Source organism: Leuresthes tenuis, unplaced genomic scaffold (assembly GCF_036924035.1).
Source record: "Leuresthes tenuis unplaced genomic scaffold, fLeuTen1.0.hap1 SCAF_6, whole genome shotgun sequence".
NCBI lineage: Eukaryota > Metazoa > Chordata > Actinopteri > Atheriniformes > Atherinopsidae > Leuresthes > Leuresthes tenuis.
In genome coordinates this window covers 32,038,908-32,056,152 of record NW_027325360.1, presented here as the reverse complement: position 1 = coordinate 32,056,152, position 17,245 = coordinate 32,038,908, and the positions used below count along the sequence as shown (strand labels likewise).

Below are 17,245 nucleotides of genomic sequence, written 5' to 3'. Positions count from 1 at the left end.
TGTCTGACTATAGTTTGTAAAAAGCGGGTAAGACAAGGTGCGAATGCCCGACAATGTATGATCAAAAGAGAGAGCGGAGGTGTTCGGCTGCAATGTCTGAATGTCCAACCATAATTTGTAAAAACCGGGTAAGAAAAGGCTCGAAAGCCCGACTATACATCATCAAAAGCGGGAGCGGAGGTGTTCAGCTGCAAGAAGGTGTGAATGTTCGACTAAAGTTTGTAAAAAGCTGTTAAGACAAGGAGCGATGTCCCGACATTGTATGATCAAAAGCGGGAGCGGAGGTGTCCAGCTGTGAGTAGGTGTGAATGTCCGACCATAATTGCTGAAAAATGTGTTAGAAAAGGTAAGAATACTGGACCATACATCATCAAAAGCGGGACAGGAGGTGTTCAGCTGCAAGAAGGTGTGAAAGTCCGACAATGGTTTGTAAAAAGCGGGTAATAAAAGGTTTGAATGCCCGAATATACATCATCAAAAGCGGAAGCGGAGGTGTTCGGATGCAAGAAGGTGTGAACGTCCAACAAAAATATGTAAAAAGAAGTTAAGAAAAGGTTCGAATATCCAACCAAACATAATCAAAAGCGGGAGCAGAGCTGTTCGACTGCAAGTAGGTGTGAATGTCAGATCATAATTTGCAAAAAGCTGATGAGAAAGGGTGAGAATGCCCGACTATACATCATTAAATGCGGGAGCGGAGTTGTTCGGCTGTGAGTAGGTGTGAATCTCCGACCATAATTGCTGAAAAATGTGTTAGAAAAGGTAAAAATGCCGGTCCATACATCATCAAAAGCGAGAGAGGTTGTGTTCGGCTGCAAGAAGGTGTGAATGTCCAGCCATAATTACTCACAAACGGGTAAGAAAAGGTAGTATTGCCAGACCATATATGATCAAAACAGGGAGCGGAGGTGTTCGGATGCAAGAAGGTGTGAACGTCCAACCAAAGTTTGTAAAAAGCAGTGAAAAGCGAGAAAAAGCATTTCGTGAGTTCCGCATGATTTGGGATTTTGCTTATAAAATGCATTACTTCACTCAAACTATGTTAAAACTGATTTGTCCTTCATATTTACCATGTCTAGACATATTTAAACAAAAAAACAACGTTGTACTTTGCAGTAAAAGAAAGAGCAAATCTTAAGTTTCAGGAATCCGAGTATAAGCCTGCTTTCATGAGTTCTGCACGATTTCGGATTTTGCTATAAAACGAATTGCTTTGCTCAAACCAAGTTAAAACTGCTTTGTCCTTCCATTTTCATCAATGTCTAGATCGACTTCAACAAAGAAAAACATTGGACTTTGCAGTAGAAGAAGTTGAAATCCATCTACACATTGATAAATATGAAGGACAAAGCAGTTCCCACTTGCCCATAAGAAAATAAGCTTATTCTCGGATTCCTGATCCTTCAGTGTTGCTCTTTCTTCTACTGCAAAATACAATGTTGTTCTTTGTTGAAGTCGATCTAGACATTGATAAATATGAAGGAAAAAGCAGTTTTAACTTGGTTTGAGTGAATGAATTCATTTTATACATAAAATCCGAAATCGTGCAGAACTCATGAAAATAAGCTTATTCTCGGATTCCTAAAACTTTTGATTGGCTCTTTCTTTTACTGCAAAGTACAACGTTGTTTTTTGTTTAAATCTATCGAGACATTGATAAATATGAAGGTAAAAGCCGTTTTAACATAGTTTGAGTGAAGGAATTGATTTTATAGATAAAATCCCAAATCATGCAGAACTCCTCAAAAGGGGCGTATGGCTTAATCACAAGTGTGGTTCTTTCTCATTCGGGGTAGTATGAGGAAGTTTATGCTTGAAATATATGTAGAAATGGGTACATATGAAGGACAAAGCAGTGTTAACTTAGTTTGAGTGAAGGAATTCATTTTATACATAAAATCCCAAATCATGCAGAACGTATGAAAAGAAGCTTATTCTCGGATTCCTGATCCTTCAGTTTTGCTCTTTCTTCTACTGCAAAATACAATGTTGTTCTTTGTTGAAGTCGATCTAGACATTGATAAATATGAAGGAAAAAGCAGTTTTAACTTGGTTTGAGTGAATGAATTCATTTTATACATAAAATCCGAAATCGTGCAGAACTCATGAAAATAAGCTTATTCTCGGATTCCTAAAACTTTTGATTTGCTCTTTCTTTTATTGCAAAGTACAACGTTGTTTTTTTGTTTAAATCTATCGAGACATTGATAAATATGAAGGTAAAAGCCGTTTTAACATAGTTTGAGTGAAGGAATTCATTTTATAGATAAAATCCCAAATCATGCAGAACTCCTCAAAAGGGAGGTATGGCTTAATCACAAGTGTGGCTCTTTCTCATTCAGGGTAATATGAGGAAGTTTATGCTTGAAATATATGTAGAAATGGGTACATATGAAGGACAAAGCAGTGTTAACTTAGTTTGCGTGAAGAAATTCATTTTATACATAAAATCCGAAATCGTGCAGAACTCATGAAAATAAGCTTATTCTCGGATTCCTAAAACTTTTGATTTGCACTTTCTTTTACTGCAAAGTACAACGTTGTTTTTTGTTGAAATCTATCTAGACATTGATAAATACCAGCCAAAACTCTGCTGCCGCTTTTGATAATTTATGGTTGGGCATTCTTACCTTTTCTTACCCGCTTTTTACAAATTATGATCTTACATTCACACCTACTTGCAGTCGAACACCTTCTCATCCACTTATGATCATGTGCGGTTGGGCTTTCGCACCTTTTCTTACCCATTTTTCAGAAATTATGGGTGGACATTCAGACCTTCTTGCAGCCGAAAACCTCCGCTCCTCTTTTGATCATACATTGTCGGGCATTCACACCTTGTCTTACCCGCTTTTTACAAACTTTAGTCGGACATTCAAACCTTCTTGCAGCTGAACCACCTCCGCTCCCTGTTTTGATCATATATGGTCTGGCAATAGTACCTTTTCTTACCCGTTTGTGAGTAATTATGGCTGGAAATTCACACCTTCTTGCAGCTGAACACCTCCTCTCCTGCTAATGATCATGTATGGTTTGATATTCGAAAATTTTATTTCATGTTTTAAAGCAATTATTAATGGACATTCACACCTACTTGCAGCCGAACACCACCTCTCCCGCTTTTGATGATGTATGGACAGGCATTCTTACCTTTTCTAACACATTTTTCAGCAATTATGGTTGGAGAATCACACCTACTCACAGCCGAACAACTCCGCTACCGCATTTGATGGTGTATAGTCGGGATTTCTCACCCTTTCTCATCAGCTTTTTGCAAATTATGATCTGACATTCACACCTACTTGCAGTCGAACACCTTATCATCCGCTTTTGATTATGTTTGGTTAGATATTCGCACCTTTTCTTAACTGCTTTTTTACAAACTTTGGTCGGACGTTCACACCTTCTTGCAGCCGAACACCTACGCTTCCGGTTTTGATAGTGTATATTCGGGCATACGAACCTTTTCTTACCCGCTTTTTACAAACCATGGTCGGACTTTCACACCTTCTCTTAGCTGAACAACTCCGCTCCCTCTTTTGATTGTGTACAGTCGGGTATTTTAACCTTTTCTTACCCGCTTTTTACCAACTATGATCGGACATTCACACCGTCTTACAGCCGAACACCTCCGCTCCCTCTTTTGATGGTGTATGTTCGGGCATTCGAACCTTTTCTTACCCGCTTTTTACAAACCAGGATCGGACTTTCACACCTTTTAGTAGCCGAAAAACTCCGCTCCCACTATTGATTGTGTACAGTCGGGTATTTTAACCTTTTCTTACCCGCTTTTTACCAACTATTGTCGGACATTCACACCGTCTTAGAGCGGAACACCTCCTCTCCCGCTTATGATCATGTACGGTTTGATGTTCGAAAATTTACTTTCTTGTTTTAAAGCAATTATTGATGGACATTCAAACCTTCTTTTTGATGGTGTATAGTCGGGCTTTCGAGCCTTTTCTTCCCGGTTTTTACAAACCATGGTCGGACTTTCACACCTTCTTGTAGCCGAACAACTCCGCTCCCGCTATTGATTGTGTACAGTCGGGTATTTTAACCTTTTCTTACCCGCTTTTTACCAACTATGGTCGGACATTCACACCGTCTTACAGCGGAACACCTCTGCTCCCGCTTTTGATGGTGTATAGTCGGGCATTCGAACCTTTTCTTACCCGCTTTTTACAAACTATGGTGGGACATTCAAACCTTCTTATATCCGAAAACCTCCGCTCTCTCTTTTGATCATACATTGTCGGACATTCGCACCTTTTCTTACCCGCTTTTTACAAACCATGGTCGGACTTTCAAACCTTCTTGTAGCCGAACACATCCGCTCCCGCTATTGATTGTGTACAGTCGGGTATTTTAACCTTTTCTTACCCGCTTCTTACCAACTATGGTCGGACATTCACACCTTCGTACAGCGGAACACCTCCGCTCCCTCTTTTGATGGTGTATGTTCGGGTATTCAAACCTTTTCTTACCCGCTTTTTCCAAACTATGGTCGGCTATTCACAGCTTCCTCTCCACCATACTTGTATGGTTGGATATTCACACCCACTTGCATCCGAAGACCTCTGCCCCAAATTTTGTTGATATTTAGTATGACATTCGCACCTTATCCGCTTTTGGCAAACTATGGCCTTCTTGCAGCCAAACACCTCTGATCTCGCTTTTGATGATGTAAGGTTGGGCATTCAGACCTTGCTTCACCTGCTTTTCACCAAATATAGTCGGACATTCACACCTTCTTGCAGCCGAACACTTCCGCTCCACCTTTTAGTGTTCTATCACACCTTTTTTTCACCGCATTTTATACATTATGGTTGGAAATTTTCAACCACTCTCATCCGAAGACCTCTCCTCCCGCTTTCGTTAATATATTTGAACTTTAGTCGGACATTCAAACCTTCTTGCAGCTGAACCACCTCCGCTCCCTGTTTTGATCATATATGGTCTGGCAATACTACCTTTTCTTACCCGTTTGTGAGTAATTATGGCTGGACATTCACACCTACTTGCAGCCGAACACAACCTCTCTCACTTTTGATGATGTATGGACCGGCATTTTTACCTTTTCTAACACATTTTTCAGCAATTATGGTCGGAGATTCACACCTACTCACAGCCGAACAACTCCGCTCCCGCATTTGATGATGTATAGTCGGGCATTCTCACCCTTTCTCATCAGCTTTTTGCAAATTTTGATCTGACATTCACACCTACTTGCAGTCGAAAAGCTCTGCTCCCGCTTTTGATTATGTATGGTTGGATATTCGAACCTTTTCTTAACTGCTTTTTACAAACTTTGGTTGGACGTTCACACCTTCTTGTAGCCGAACACTTCCACTCCTGCTTTTGATGATGTATGGTTGGGCATTCACACCTTTTTTTTGCCCATTTTTCAGGAATTATGGGTGGACATTCACACCTTGCAGCTGAACACCTCCTATCCCACTTATGATCATGTGTGGTTTGATTTTCGAAAAGTTTCTTTCATGTTTTCTAGCAATTATTGATGGACATGTAGACCTTCTTGCAGCTGAACACCTCCGCTCCCGCTTTTGATCATACATTGTCAGGCATTCGCACCTTGTCTTACCCACTTTTTACAAACTTTAGTCGAACAGTCACACCTACTTGCAGCCGAACACAACCTCTCTCGCTCAATGATGATGTATGGACCGGCATTCTTACCTTTTCTAACACATTTTTCAGCAATTATGGTCGGAGATTCACACCTACTCACAGCCGAACAACTCCGCTCCCGCATTTGATGGTGTATAGTCGGGCAATTCTCACCCTTTCTCATCAGCTTTTTGCAAATTATGATCTGACATTCACACCTACTTGCAGTCGAAAAGCTCTGCTCCAGCTTTTGATTATGTTTGGTTGGATATTCGAACCTTTTCTTAACTGCTTTTTTCAAACTTTGGTTGGACGTTCACACCTTCTTGTAGCCGAACACATGCACTCCTGCTTTTGATGATGTATGGTTGGGCATTCGCACCTTTTTTTTACCCATTTTTCAGGTATTATGGGTGGACATTCACACCTTCTTGCAGCTGAACACCTCCTCTCCCACTTATGATCATGTGTGGTTTGATTTTCGAAAATTTTCTTTCATGTTTTCTAGCAATTATTGATGGACATTTAGACCTTCTTGCAGCTGAACACCACCTCTCCCGATTTTGATGATATATGGACCGGCATTTTTACCTTTTCTAACACATTTTTCAGCAATTATGGTTGGAGATTCACACCTACTCACAGCCAAATAACTCCGCTACCGCATTTGATGGTGTATAGTCGGGCAATTCTCACCCTTTCTCATCAGCTTTTTGCAAATTATGATCTGACATTCACACCTACTTGCAGTCGAAAAGCTCTGCTCCAGCTTTTGATTATGTTTGGTTGGATATTCGAACCTTTTCTTAACTGCTTTTTTCAAACTTTGGTTGGACGTTCACACCTTCTTGTAGCCGAACACATGCACTCCTGCTTTTGATGATGTATGGTTGGGCATTCGCACCTTTTTTTTACCCATTTTTCAGGTATTATGGGTGGACATTCACACCTTCTTGCAGCTGAACACCTCCTCTCCCACTTATGATCATGTGTGGTTTGATTTTCGAAAATTTTCTTTCATGTTTTCTAGCAATTATTGATGGACATTTAGACCTTCTTGCAGCTGAACACCACCTCTCCCGATTTTGATGATGTATGGACCGGCATTTTTACCTTTTCTAACACATTTTTCAGCAATTATGGTTGGAGATTCACACCTACTCACAGCCAAATAACTCCGCTACCGCATTTGATGGTGTATAGTCGGGCATTCTCACCCTTTCTCATCAGCTTTTTGCAAATTATGATCTGACATTCACACCTACTTCCAGTCGAACAGCTCTGCTCCCGCTTTTGATTATGTATGGTTGGATATTCGAACCTTTTCTTAACTGCTTTTTACAAACTATGGTGGGACATTCAAACCTTCTTATATCCGAAAACCTCCGCTCTCTCTTTTGATCATACATTGTCGGACATTCGCACCTTTTCTTACCCGCTTTTTACAAACCAAGGTCGGACTTTCACACCTTCTCTTAGCTGAACAACTCCGCTCCCTCTTTTGATTGTGTACAGTCGGGTAATTTAACCTTTTCTTACCCACTTTTTACCATCTATGGTCGGACATTCACACCGTCTTACAGCGGAACACCTCCGCTCCCTCTTTTGATGATGTATGGTTAGGCATTCGCACCTTTTCTTACCCATTTTTCAGTAATTATGGGTAGACATTCACACCTTCTTGCAGCTGAACACCTCCTCTCCCGCTTATGATCATGTGCAGTTTGATATTCGAAAATTTTCTTTCATGTTTTCTAGCAATTATTGATGGACATTCAGACCGTCTTGCAGCTGAACACCTCCGCTCCCACTTTTGATGGTGTATAGTCGGGCTTTCGAGCCTTTTCCTCCCCGGTTTTTACAAATTATGGTTGGACATTCAGACCTTCTTGCAGCCGAAAACCTCCACTCCCTCTTTTGATCATACATTGTCGGACATTCGCACCTTTTCTTACCCGCTTTTTACAAACCATGGGTGGACTTTCACACCTTTTAGTAGCCGAACTAATCCGCTCCCGCTATTGATTGTGTACAGTCGGGTATTTTAACCTTTTCTTATCCGCTTTTTACCAACTATGGTTGGACATTCACACCTTCTTACAGCAGAACACCTCCGCTCCCTGTTTTGATTATGTAAGGTTTGACATTCGCACCTTCTCTCACTCGCCTTTTACTATGGTCGGCCATTCACAGCTTCCTCTCCACCATACTTGTATGGTGGGATATTCACACCCACCTGCATCCGAAGACCTCCGCCCCCACTTTTGTTGATATTTAGTCGGTCATTCGCACCTTACCTGCTTTTGGCAAACTATGGCCTTCTTGCAGCCAAACACCTCTGATCTCGCTTTTGATGATGTAAGGTTGGGCATTCAGACCTTGCTTCACCTGCTTTTCACCAAATATAGTCGGACATTCACACCTTCTTGCAGCCGAACACTTCCGCTCCACCTTTTAGTGTTCTATCACACCTTTTTTTCACCGCATTTTATACATTATGGTTGGAAATTTTCAACCACTCTCATCCGAAGACCTCTCCTCCCGCTTTTGTTAATATATTTGAACTTTAGTCGGACATTCAAACCTTCTTGCAGCTGAACCACCTCTGCTCCCTGTTTTGATCATATATGGTCTGGCAATACTACCTTTTCTTACCCGTTTGTGAGTAATTATGGCTGGACATTCACACCTACTTGCAGCCGAACACAACCTCTCTCGCTTTTTATGATGTATGGACCGGCATTCTTACCTTTTCTAACACATTTTTCAGCAATTATGGTCGGAGATTCACACCTACTCAAAGCCGAACAACTCCGCTCCCGCATTTGATGGTGTATAGTCGGGCATTCTCACCCTTTCTCATCAGCTTTTTCCAAATTATGATCTGACATTCACCCCTATTTGCAGTCGAACAGCTCTGCTCCCGCTTTTGATTATGTATGGTTGGATATTCGAACCTTTTCTTAACTGCTTTTTACAAACTTTGGTTGGACGTTCACACCTTCTTGTAGCCGAACACATGCACTCCTGCTTTTGATGATGTATGGTTGGGCATTGGCACCTTTTTTTTACCCATTTTCCAGGTATTATGGGTGGACATTCACACCTTCTTGCAGCTGAACACCTCCTCTCCCACTTATGATCATGTGTGGTTTGATTTTCGAAAATTTTCTTTCATGTTTTCTAGCAATTATTGATGGACATTTAGACCTTGCAGCTGAACACCACCTCTCCCGATTTTGATTATGTATGGACCGGCATTTTTACCTTTTCTAACACATTTTTCAGCAATTATGGTTGGAGATTCACACCTACTCACAGCCGAACAACTCCGCTACCGCATTTGATGGTGTATAGTCGGGCATTCTCACCCTTTCTCATCAGCTTTTTGCAAATTATGATCTGACATCCACACCTACTTGCAGTCGAACAGCTCTGCTCCCGCTTTTGATTATGTATGGTTGGATATTCGAACCTTTTCTTAACTGCTTTTTACAAACTTTGGTTGGACGTTCACACCTTCTTGTAGCCGAACACATGCACTCCTGCTTTTGATGATGTATGGTTGGGCATTCGCACCTTTTTTTTACCCATTTTTCAGGTATTATGGGTGGACATTCACACCTTCTTGCAGCTGAACACCTCCTCTCCCACTTATGATCATGTGTGGTTTGATTTTCGAAAATTTTCTTTCATGTTTTCTAGCAATTATTGATGGACATTTAGACCTTCTTGCAGCTGAACACCACCTCTCCCGATTTTGATTATGTATGGACCGGCATTTTTACCTTTTCTAACACATTTTTCAGCAATTATGGTTGGAGATTCACACCTACTCACAGCCGAACAACTCCGCTACCGCATTTGATGGTGTATAGTTGGGCATTCTCACCCTTTCTCATCAGCTTTTTGCAAATTATGATCTGACATTCACACCTACTTCCAGTCGAACAGCTCTGCTCCCGCTTTTGATTATGTTTGGTTAGATATTCGAACCTTTTCTTAACTGCTTTTTACAAACTTTGGTCGGACGTTCACAATATCTTGCAGCCGAACACCTCCGCTTCCGCTCTTGATGGTGTATATTCGGGCATTCGCACCTTTTCTTACCCGCTTTTTACAAACCATGGTCGGACATTCACACCTTCTTACAGCAGAACACCTCCGCTCCCTGTTTTGATTATGTATGGTTTGACATTCGCACCTTCTCTCACCCGCCTTTTACTATGGTCGGCCATTCACAGCTTCCTCTCCACCATACTTGTATGGTGGGATATTCACACCCACATGCATCCGAAGACCTCCGCCCCCACTTTTGTTGATATTTAGTCGGTCATTCGCACCTTACCCGCTTTTGGCAAACTATGGCCTTCTTGCAGCCAAACACCTCTGATCTCGCTTTTGATGATGTAAGGTTGGGCATTCAGACCTTGCTTCACCTGCTTTTCACCAAATATAGTCGGACATTCACACCTTCTTGCAGCCAAACGCTTCCGCTTTTAGTGTTCTATGAGGCATTCACATATTTTTTTTCACCGTATTTTATAGATTATGGTTGGAAATTCTCACCCACTCTCATCCGAAGACCTCTCCTCCCGCTTTTGTTAATATATAGTCGGGCATTCGAACCTTTTCTTACCCGCTTTTTACAAATTATGGTCGAACATTCACTCCTACTTGCAGCTGAATACTTCCGCTCCACCTTTTAGGTATGTATGGTTGGCATTTGCACCTCTTTTTATACTGATTGCTGAAGATTAAGTTGTTCTTTCTCAAACTACAATTTTTTTTTAATTGTTGAAACTTGATTTGAAGTGGATAAATAAGGAGGACAAACAGTTTTAAGTCAGGCTGATAGAAGGAATTAATTTTATAGCAAAATCTGTATTTCGTCATATGTCGAGAGATGCTTATTGCTGAAGAAGTTCTTTCTCATTCTACAAAGTACAACGTTGTTTATCGTTGAAACTTGATTAGACATGAATAAATATGAAGGACAAAGCAGTCTTAACTTGGTTTGAGTTAATGAATTCGTTTTATAGGAGAATCCGAATTCGTGCATAACTCATAAAATAGAGCTTATTTTCGGATTCCTGAAGAATGAGTCTGGTTCTTTCTCATAATACAAAGTTTGTTGTTTATTGTTGAAACTTCATCAGAAGTGAAGAAATAAATGAATGCCTATCAATAAATGTGGGATCTAAACTCTAGTGCTTCCTCTAAAATAATTTCCTTTCTCAATTTAGAAATGTGTGTGTGTAAGTCACAACACCCGTGACACCAAAACGGCTTTCTTTTCTCTACACTCTGCACTATGAGCACACACACCAAATCAGAAAGGCTTTTTTCTCTCTTTTCTACATTATGGACTGTGGGGACACAAAACCGCTCTCTCTCTTTTTTTTTTTTATCGTGTGCCAGGGCGTTGTCTCACGTATTAGATTATGCTTAAGATACGAATGGGTTTATCAGTCACATCAGAATCCATACATACTGATCCTCCCGTAATAAAATGGTCGGATCTTATCAAACACACTTTGTTTCTTGTGACAATCAAGTCAGCAAAACAGCGTATACACGTCAAGACACTGAATCAAGTTTGCCACAAGAACTCATAAGTTTGGCAGTATTGCTCTGCCGTCAGCAATCATACACCCATTTTATTTTCGTGAGACATGTGCAAGCACCTGTTCATCTACTGTTCTATCACTATGAATTAGTGATCTATTATCAATAAGGATACTTCTACAACTACTATCAAAGTATGTCCAGACTTCTTATGTTGTCAGTTGCTATATATGAATAAGTGGGTAGCTACTGACAAGCATTAAGCATGTCACACAGCCCAAACATATAACATTTCAGGACACACCACACAGTTAACAACCACAGTGAAGCGTGTCAAAGCCCAAACATGTAACATTCAACAGGACACTTACACAACACATTCAAATCAAACAGGCAGACAACATACAAGAACATATACCCCAGCCGGCATTGCTCCCTGCCTATTTTCGTACAGCACACTATGTGTGCGCACACCTTTATTCACAAACTCTTCAACTTATACTCTTTTACCGAAGCTGCTACAACTCGATTGGCCGAATACCCTTTGATCCTATTTCGGTGAATTTGACATCTGCCTTACATATAACAGATTAAAGGTTTAGCAGTTTTAATTTAGTTTGAGTGAAGGAATTCATTTTATAGCAAAATCCGAAATCGTGAAGAACTCATGAAAGTAAGTTTATTCTCGGATTCCTGAAACTTTAGATTTGCTCTTTCTTTTACTGCAAAGTACAACGTTGTTTTTTTTGTTTAAATCTTTCTAGACATGGTAAATATTAAGGACAAAGCAGTTTTCACATAGTTTGAGTGAAGGAATTCATTTTATAGATAAAATCCCAAGAGTCTGCTGAGAAAAGAGAGTGAATGCGAAGTAGACTTTAACACGGCTATGGGAGCGAGCCGAGTGTGGGCTAACCGGGAGAATTGCTTGAAAGAAACGCGACACCGAATGAGCGGTCAGATCAAAGCCTCAATACGGGATTCTCGTGGTGTTTTTGTTGCTGCCTTGTCTTTTGCATAGAGTAAAAGACACCAAGGGGGGGGGGGGGGGGGGGGGGGCAAGCGTCTCAACCAAGCAAAGCTCACCATGGGGAAGGTGGCTATACCAACTAGCCTGATGCCCTGCTCCCGCAGTGACGGATAATCGTACTCTGGTTTCTCTTCATAACATACAAGTCTTTCGCCTTTTACTAAAGACTTCCGTGGAGAGCAGCACTAATGAGTTGTTTCTATTATTGGCAGGCTTTACCTTTGCGGGTGAAGCCCTTTCTGTCTGTGCAAAAGAAATCTTGCTACTTTGCAGAGTGACTTCTCTGAGTAGAGTCGCCTTACTTGTTGCGACTGTGCCGATGTTCGAAGCTGGAGTGCAAAGTTGTTGCTTGAATGGTGCTTGCTGGAGCATGCGGGAGTGCAAAGTTATACCATTTAAAAGGGCTGAAGAGTGCTCAGTGCAGCGGGTGGGCGGAGGTGCAACGTGACACTCTGGCCACCTATGGCCATAAAAAGAACATTGCTACAAGTGCGCATTGTGCCAGCAAGGGCCCTCGGACCTGAAACAGTGGACAGTTATCGCTTCTCGGCCTTTTGGCTAAGATCAAGTGTAGTATCTGTTCTTATCAGTTTAATATGTCCTCTATACGAGGACAACATATTAAATGGATTTTTAAGAATAGGAGTTGAAAAAGAAGCTTGCTCCGTTCACTCCAAGCCTCGACCCGGTACTGCAGTGCCGCTGGGAACGGTGCGCTCTCCTCTGCTCTTGTGAAAAAGCAAACAGCGGTGCAGGATGGAAGTTTCAGGGAGCCCAAGATGAAACTTTCTTTTAATCTGCTGAGAAAAGAGAGTGAATGCGAAGTAGACTTTAACACGGCTCTGGGAGCGAGCCGAGTGCGGGCTAACCGGGAGAATTGCTTGAAAGAAACGCGACACCGAATGAGTGGTCAGAACAAAGCCTCAATACGGTGTTCCCGTGGTGTTTGTGGCTGCCTTGTCTTTTGCACAGAGTAAAAGACAAGGCAGCCATCGAATAGATTGTTTCTACTTGGTCAGCCGAGGAGCAGGGGGGGGGGGGGGGGGGGGGGGGCAAGCGTCTCAACCAAGCAAAGCTCACCAAGTAGGAACAATCGGGCCCTTTTCGATGGCTGCAACACCTGAAAGAGATATTGATGCGAGACCCGATCAAATGCTTTTTCAAAGTCTAAATTTAAGATGACAAGCCGGGTGTTTCTGTCTCTAGCGTAATCAATGATGTCTCGAATCAGTACGAGGCTGTCGGTGAGTTGTCTCCCTGAGATGGCACAAGTTTGGTCTGGGTGAATTACCTCCTCTAAAACAGAGGACATCCGTGTCGCTAAAACCTTGCTAAAAAGTTTACAGTCAAAGTTTAAAAGTGTGATGGGCCTCCAATTCTTTAGGTCAGTCTTATCATTTTTTTTATAAAGTAGAGTCACTATTCCCACTCTAAAACTGTCAGGCAGTCGGTCAAGTTTTTCAAAATCTTTAAAAACATCTAAAATGTCTGATGATAAAAGGTCCCAATAGGTCAGATAGAATTCTGCAGGAAGCCCGTCTAAACCCGGAGCTCGACTTCTCTTAAAACCTGTTAGGCATTTTTTTAACTCTAAAGCAGTAAAATTCTGTGTCAAGTGTGCATTCTCTTTTACGGTTTTGTCAACGAATTTTAAGATTTCTGCCGATGTTTCCAAGTGCACTGGTTTCTCTTTGTACATGTTACTATAAAAGGTATGTACAGTTTCAATCATCTCTTGTGTGGATTTTGTTAAAAACCCATCTTCTCTTTTTAGATTTTGAATACACTCCTTTTTATTTATAACTTTCTTTATTTTTCACCTTCCTCAATTTCCTGCTCCCTGCTTCTTACAAAAATTCCTTTACTCTTTATTTCTGCTGAAACTGACATTTCCTTTTTGACATCTTTGATTTCTTCTTTAAAGTCTATGCCACACTGATTTAGTTTAAAGTAGCGCTGTAAGCGTTTATGTAGTCCCATCATACATCTATTCTCTTTCCTTTTTTTACGTTTACCTTGCTGTTTAAAAAAAGTCTGGGTCGTTTCCTTCACCATTTCCCACCATTGTGCATGTGTTTCGTAGAGGTCTTGAAGGGTCTGCCACTCTTTATAACATTCCCTGTACTGACTGACTATGATTTCATCCTCCAACAGGGAACAGTTGAGTTTCCACAGACCACTTCCTACCGTCACACCAGAAGGGGGTGAAAGGGTGCAGGAGAGCATAAGGTGGTCTGAAAAGAAAACAGGGGTTAATCTAACATCAGTGGGTGGGCAATCTCTAGTAAAGAAATAATCAATGCGAGAGGCTCTGGTGCCATCATGACTAAACCAGGTGAAGCCCTCCTCTCTGGGATGCATGGTTTTAAAACAGTCAGTAAGCTTAAAATCCCTGCATATGCCCTGAAGTAAAATCGAAGTCTTATCCACTTTAAAATCTACCCCTGCTCTTTTTCTATCTTTCCTGCTCAAGATACAGTTAAAATCCCCTCCTACAACTAAAGGTACTTGCCCTAGCATGTAAAGCTGTATATCTTCTAAAAGGTCATACCTTTCATTTTTTCCATTGAAACCATAAATATTTAAGAGGTTAAAGTCTTGCCCCATAAAATTCAAGTGTGCTAAAAGTGCCCGTCCGTCTCTCACCACTGTGCTACCTTTCACCATAACATGCGGATTTTTAATTAGAATGGCCACACCATCATTTTTATTTTGATTTGAGCCACTCCATATCGATAAATGGGGCCACATTTCCTCCCATTGTCTATGGTTTTTTAAAAAAGGTAGTCCACATTCTTGTATTAAAAACACATCTGATTTTATGGAGTCTAAGAAGGATAAAATACTCTGGGCTCTTGTCTTTGATTTCACACTTCTCACATTTAGTGTTGAGAAGGTGAGAACCATTAAAAGCATAAAGGAAAGTAGGTATGTCATTTTCGTTTTTCTAAGTTATCAAAACAAATTACACACAGGTTATTTCTTGGGAAACTGGCTCTTCCTTCATTTCTTTAGGTGAAAAGTGAGTAGGGTGATCTATATTTCCTTTTCGGACTCTCGGTGTTGGCCTCTGACGCAATGTTGCATTTAACTTTGAGTCCCTGGGGGTTGATTGCAGAGCTGAAGTTAAAAAGGAGACCTCATTTGGTGAGTCGGAGGGGAAGACTCTAGGTTCTTCCACTGAAGAACTGTCTGAAAGGGACCTAACCCTTCCCCTCTTCTCTGATACAACTGGGGAATCAGAGGCTCAGATGCCGTCCTCTTTGGCTGTTGACCTTCGGGGAGGTGAGTATCTTCACTAGACTCACCTGTCTGCTCTTCCTCCTCATTTAGCGTAGCTCCACCCTCTGCCTGTGAATTCTCACAGACTTCAACACTGAGTGGTGAGGCCTCTACAGACCCCTCCCCTTTTTGCTCCTCACTTCCAATCCAAGCTTTTGGCGGGAAGTTTGAATTTATTGGGTCAACCTCTTCACTTTGTTCACCAACTGCCACCTTTGGTCCTTCTCTTTGTTGGCTTGACTGTGGCTTTACCGTCTTTAATTTGTTGGCAAAAGATTTAGGGCAATCTCTGAAGAGGTGATTTAATTCTCCACAGAGATTACATTTCCTGCCATTTGGACACTCTCCAAAAGTTTGCCCAATTTCTCTGCTCTTCCCACATAACACCTTGGTACAAGCCTCAACCAGGTGCCCATGCTCACCACACTTGCGGCAGAACTTGGGCTGCCCCTGGTAGTGGATGTAACCTCGGTTTTCAAGGTGGCCAGAGTGTCGCCCACCCGCTGCACTGAGCACTCTTCAGCCCTTTTAAATGGTATAACTTTGCACTCCCGCACGCTCCAGCAAGCACCATTCAAGCAACAACTTTGCACTCCAGCTTCGAACATCGGCACAGTCGCAACAAGTAAGGCGACTCTACTCAGAGAAGTCACTCTGCACAGTAAGAAGATTTCTTTTGCACAGACAGAAAGGGCTTCACCCGCAAAGGTAAAGCCTGCCAAAAATAGAAACAACTCATTAGTGCTGCTCTCCACAGAAATCTTTAGTAAAAGGCGAAAGACTTGTACGTTATGAAGAGAAACCAGAGTACGATTATCCGTCACTGCGGGAGCAGGGCATCAGGCTAGTTGGCATAGCCACCTTCCCCATGGTGAGCTTTGCTTGGTTGAGACGCTTGCTCCCCCCCCCCCTTGCTCCTCGGCTGACCAACTAGGAACAATCGGGCCCTATTCGATGGCTGCCTTGTCTTTTACTCTATGCAAAAGACAAGGCAGCAACAAAAACACCACGAGAATCCCGTATTGAGGCTTTGTTCTGATCGCTCATTCGGTGTCGCGTTTCTTTCAAGCAATTCTCCCGGTTAGCCCACACTCGGCTCGCTCCCATAGCCGTGTTAAAGTCTACTTCGCATTCACTCTCTTTTCTCAGCAGACTCTTGGGATTTTATCTATAAAATTAATTCCTTCACTCAAACTATGTGAAAACTGCTTTGTCCTTAATATTTACCATGTCTAGAAAGATTTAAACAAAAAAAACAACGTTGTACTTTGCAGTAAAAGAAAGAGCAAATCTAAAGTTTCAGGAATCCGAGAATAAGCTTACTTTCATGAGTTCTTCACGATTTCGGATTTTGCTATAAAATGAATTCCTTCACTCAAACTAAATTAAAACTGCTAAACCGCTAATCTGTTATATGTAAGGCAGATGTCAAATTCACCGAAATAGGATCAAAGGGTATTCGGCCAATCGAGCTGTAGCAGCTTCGGTAAAAGAGTATAAGTTGAAGAGTTTGTGAATAAAGGTGTGCGCACACATAGTGTGCTGTACGAAAATAGGCAGGGAGCAATGCCGGCTGGGGTATATGTTCTTGTATGTTGTCTGACTGTTTGATTTGAATGTGTTGTGTAAGTGTCCTGTTGAATGTTACATGTTTGGGCTTTGACACGCTTCACTGTGGTTGTTAACTGTGTGGTGTGTCCTGAAATGTTATATGTTTGGGCTGTGTGACATGCT

At 41.6% G+C, this 17,245-nt stretch overlaps 3 non-coding genes across 3 annotated transcripts; 2 read left to right on the top strand and 1 right to left on the bottom strand.

The window, feature by feature from the left end:
- The first annotated feature begins 12,345 nt into the window (after nucleotides 1–12,345).
- Nucleotides 12,346–12,459, top strand: LOC140310582 (U5 spliceosomal RNA). Its single transcript, XR_011916638.1, has one exon. It is a non-coding gene; the product is annotated as a U5 spliceosomal RNA (small nuclear RNA).
- Nucleotides 12,460–12,767: 308 nt separating this feature from the next.
- On the top strand, nucleotides 12,768–12,951 carry LOC140310446 (U2 spliceosomal RNA). The gene has a single exon (XR_011916516.1). It is a non-coding gene; the product is annotated as a U2 spliceosomal RNA (small nuclear RNA).
- A 3,257-nt stretch (nucleotides 12,952–16,208) lies between these two features.
- Nucleotides 16,209–16,322, bottom strand: LOC140310675 (U5 spliceosomal RNA). Its single transcript, XR_011916723.1, has one exon. It is a non-coding gene; the product is annotated as a U5 spliceosomal RNA (small nuclear RNA).
- Between the last annotated feature and the right edge of the window lie 923 nt (nucleotides 16,323–17,245).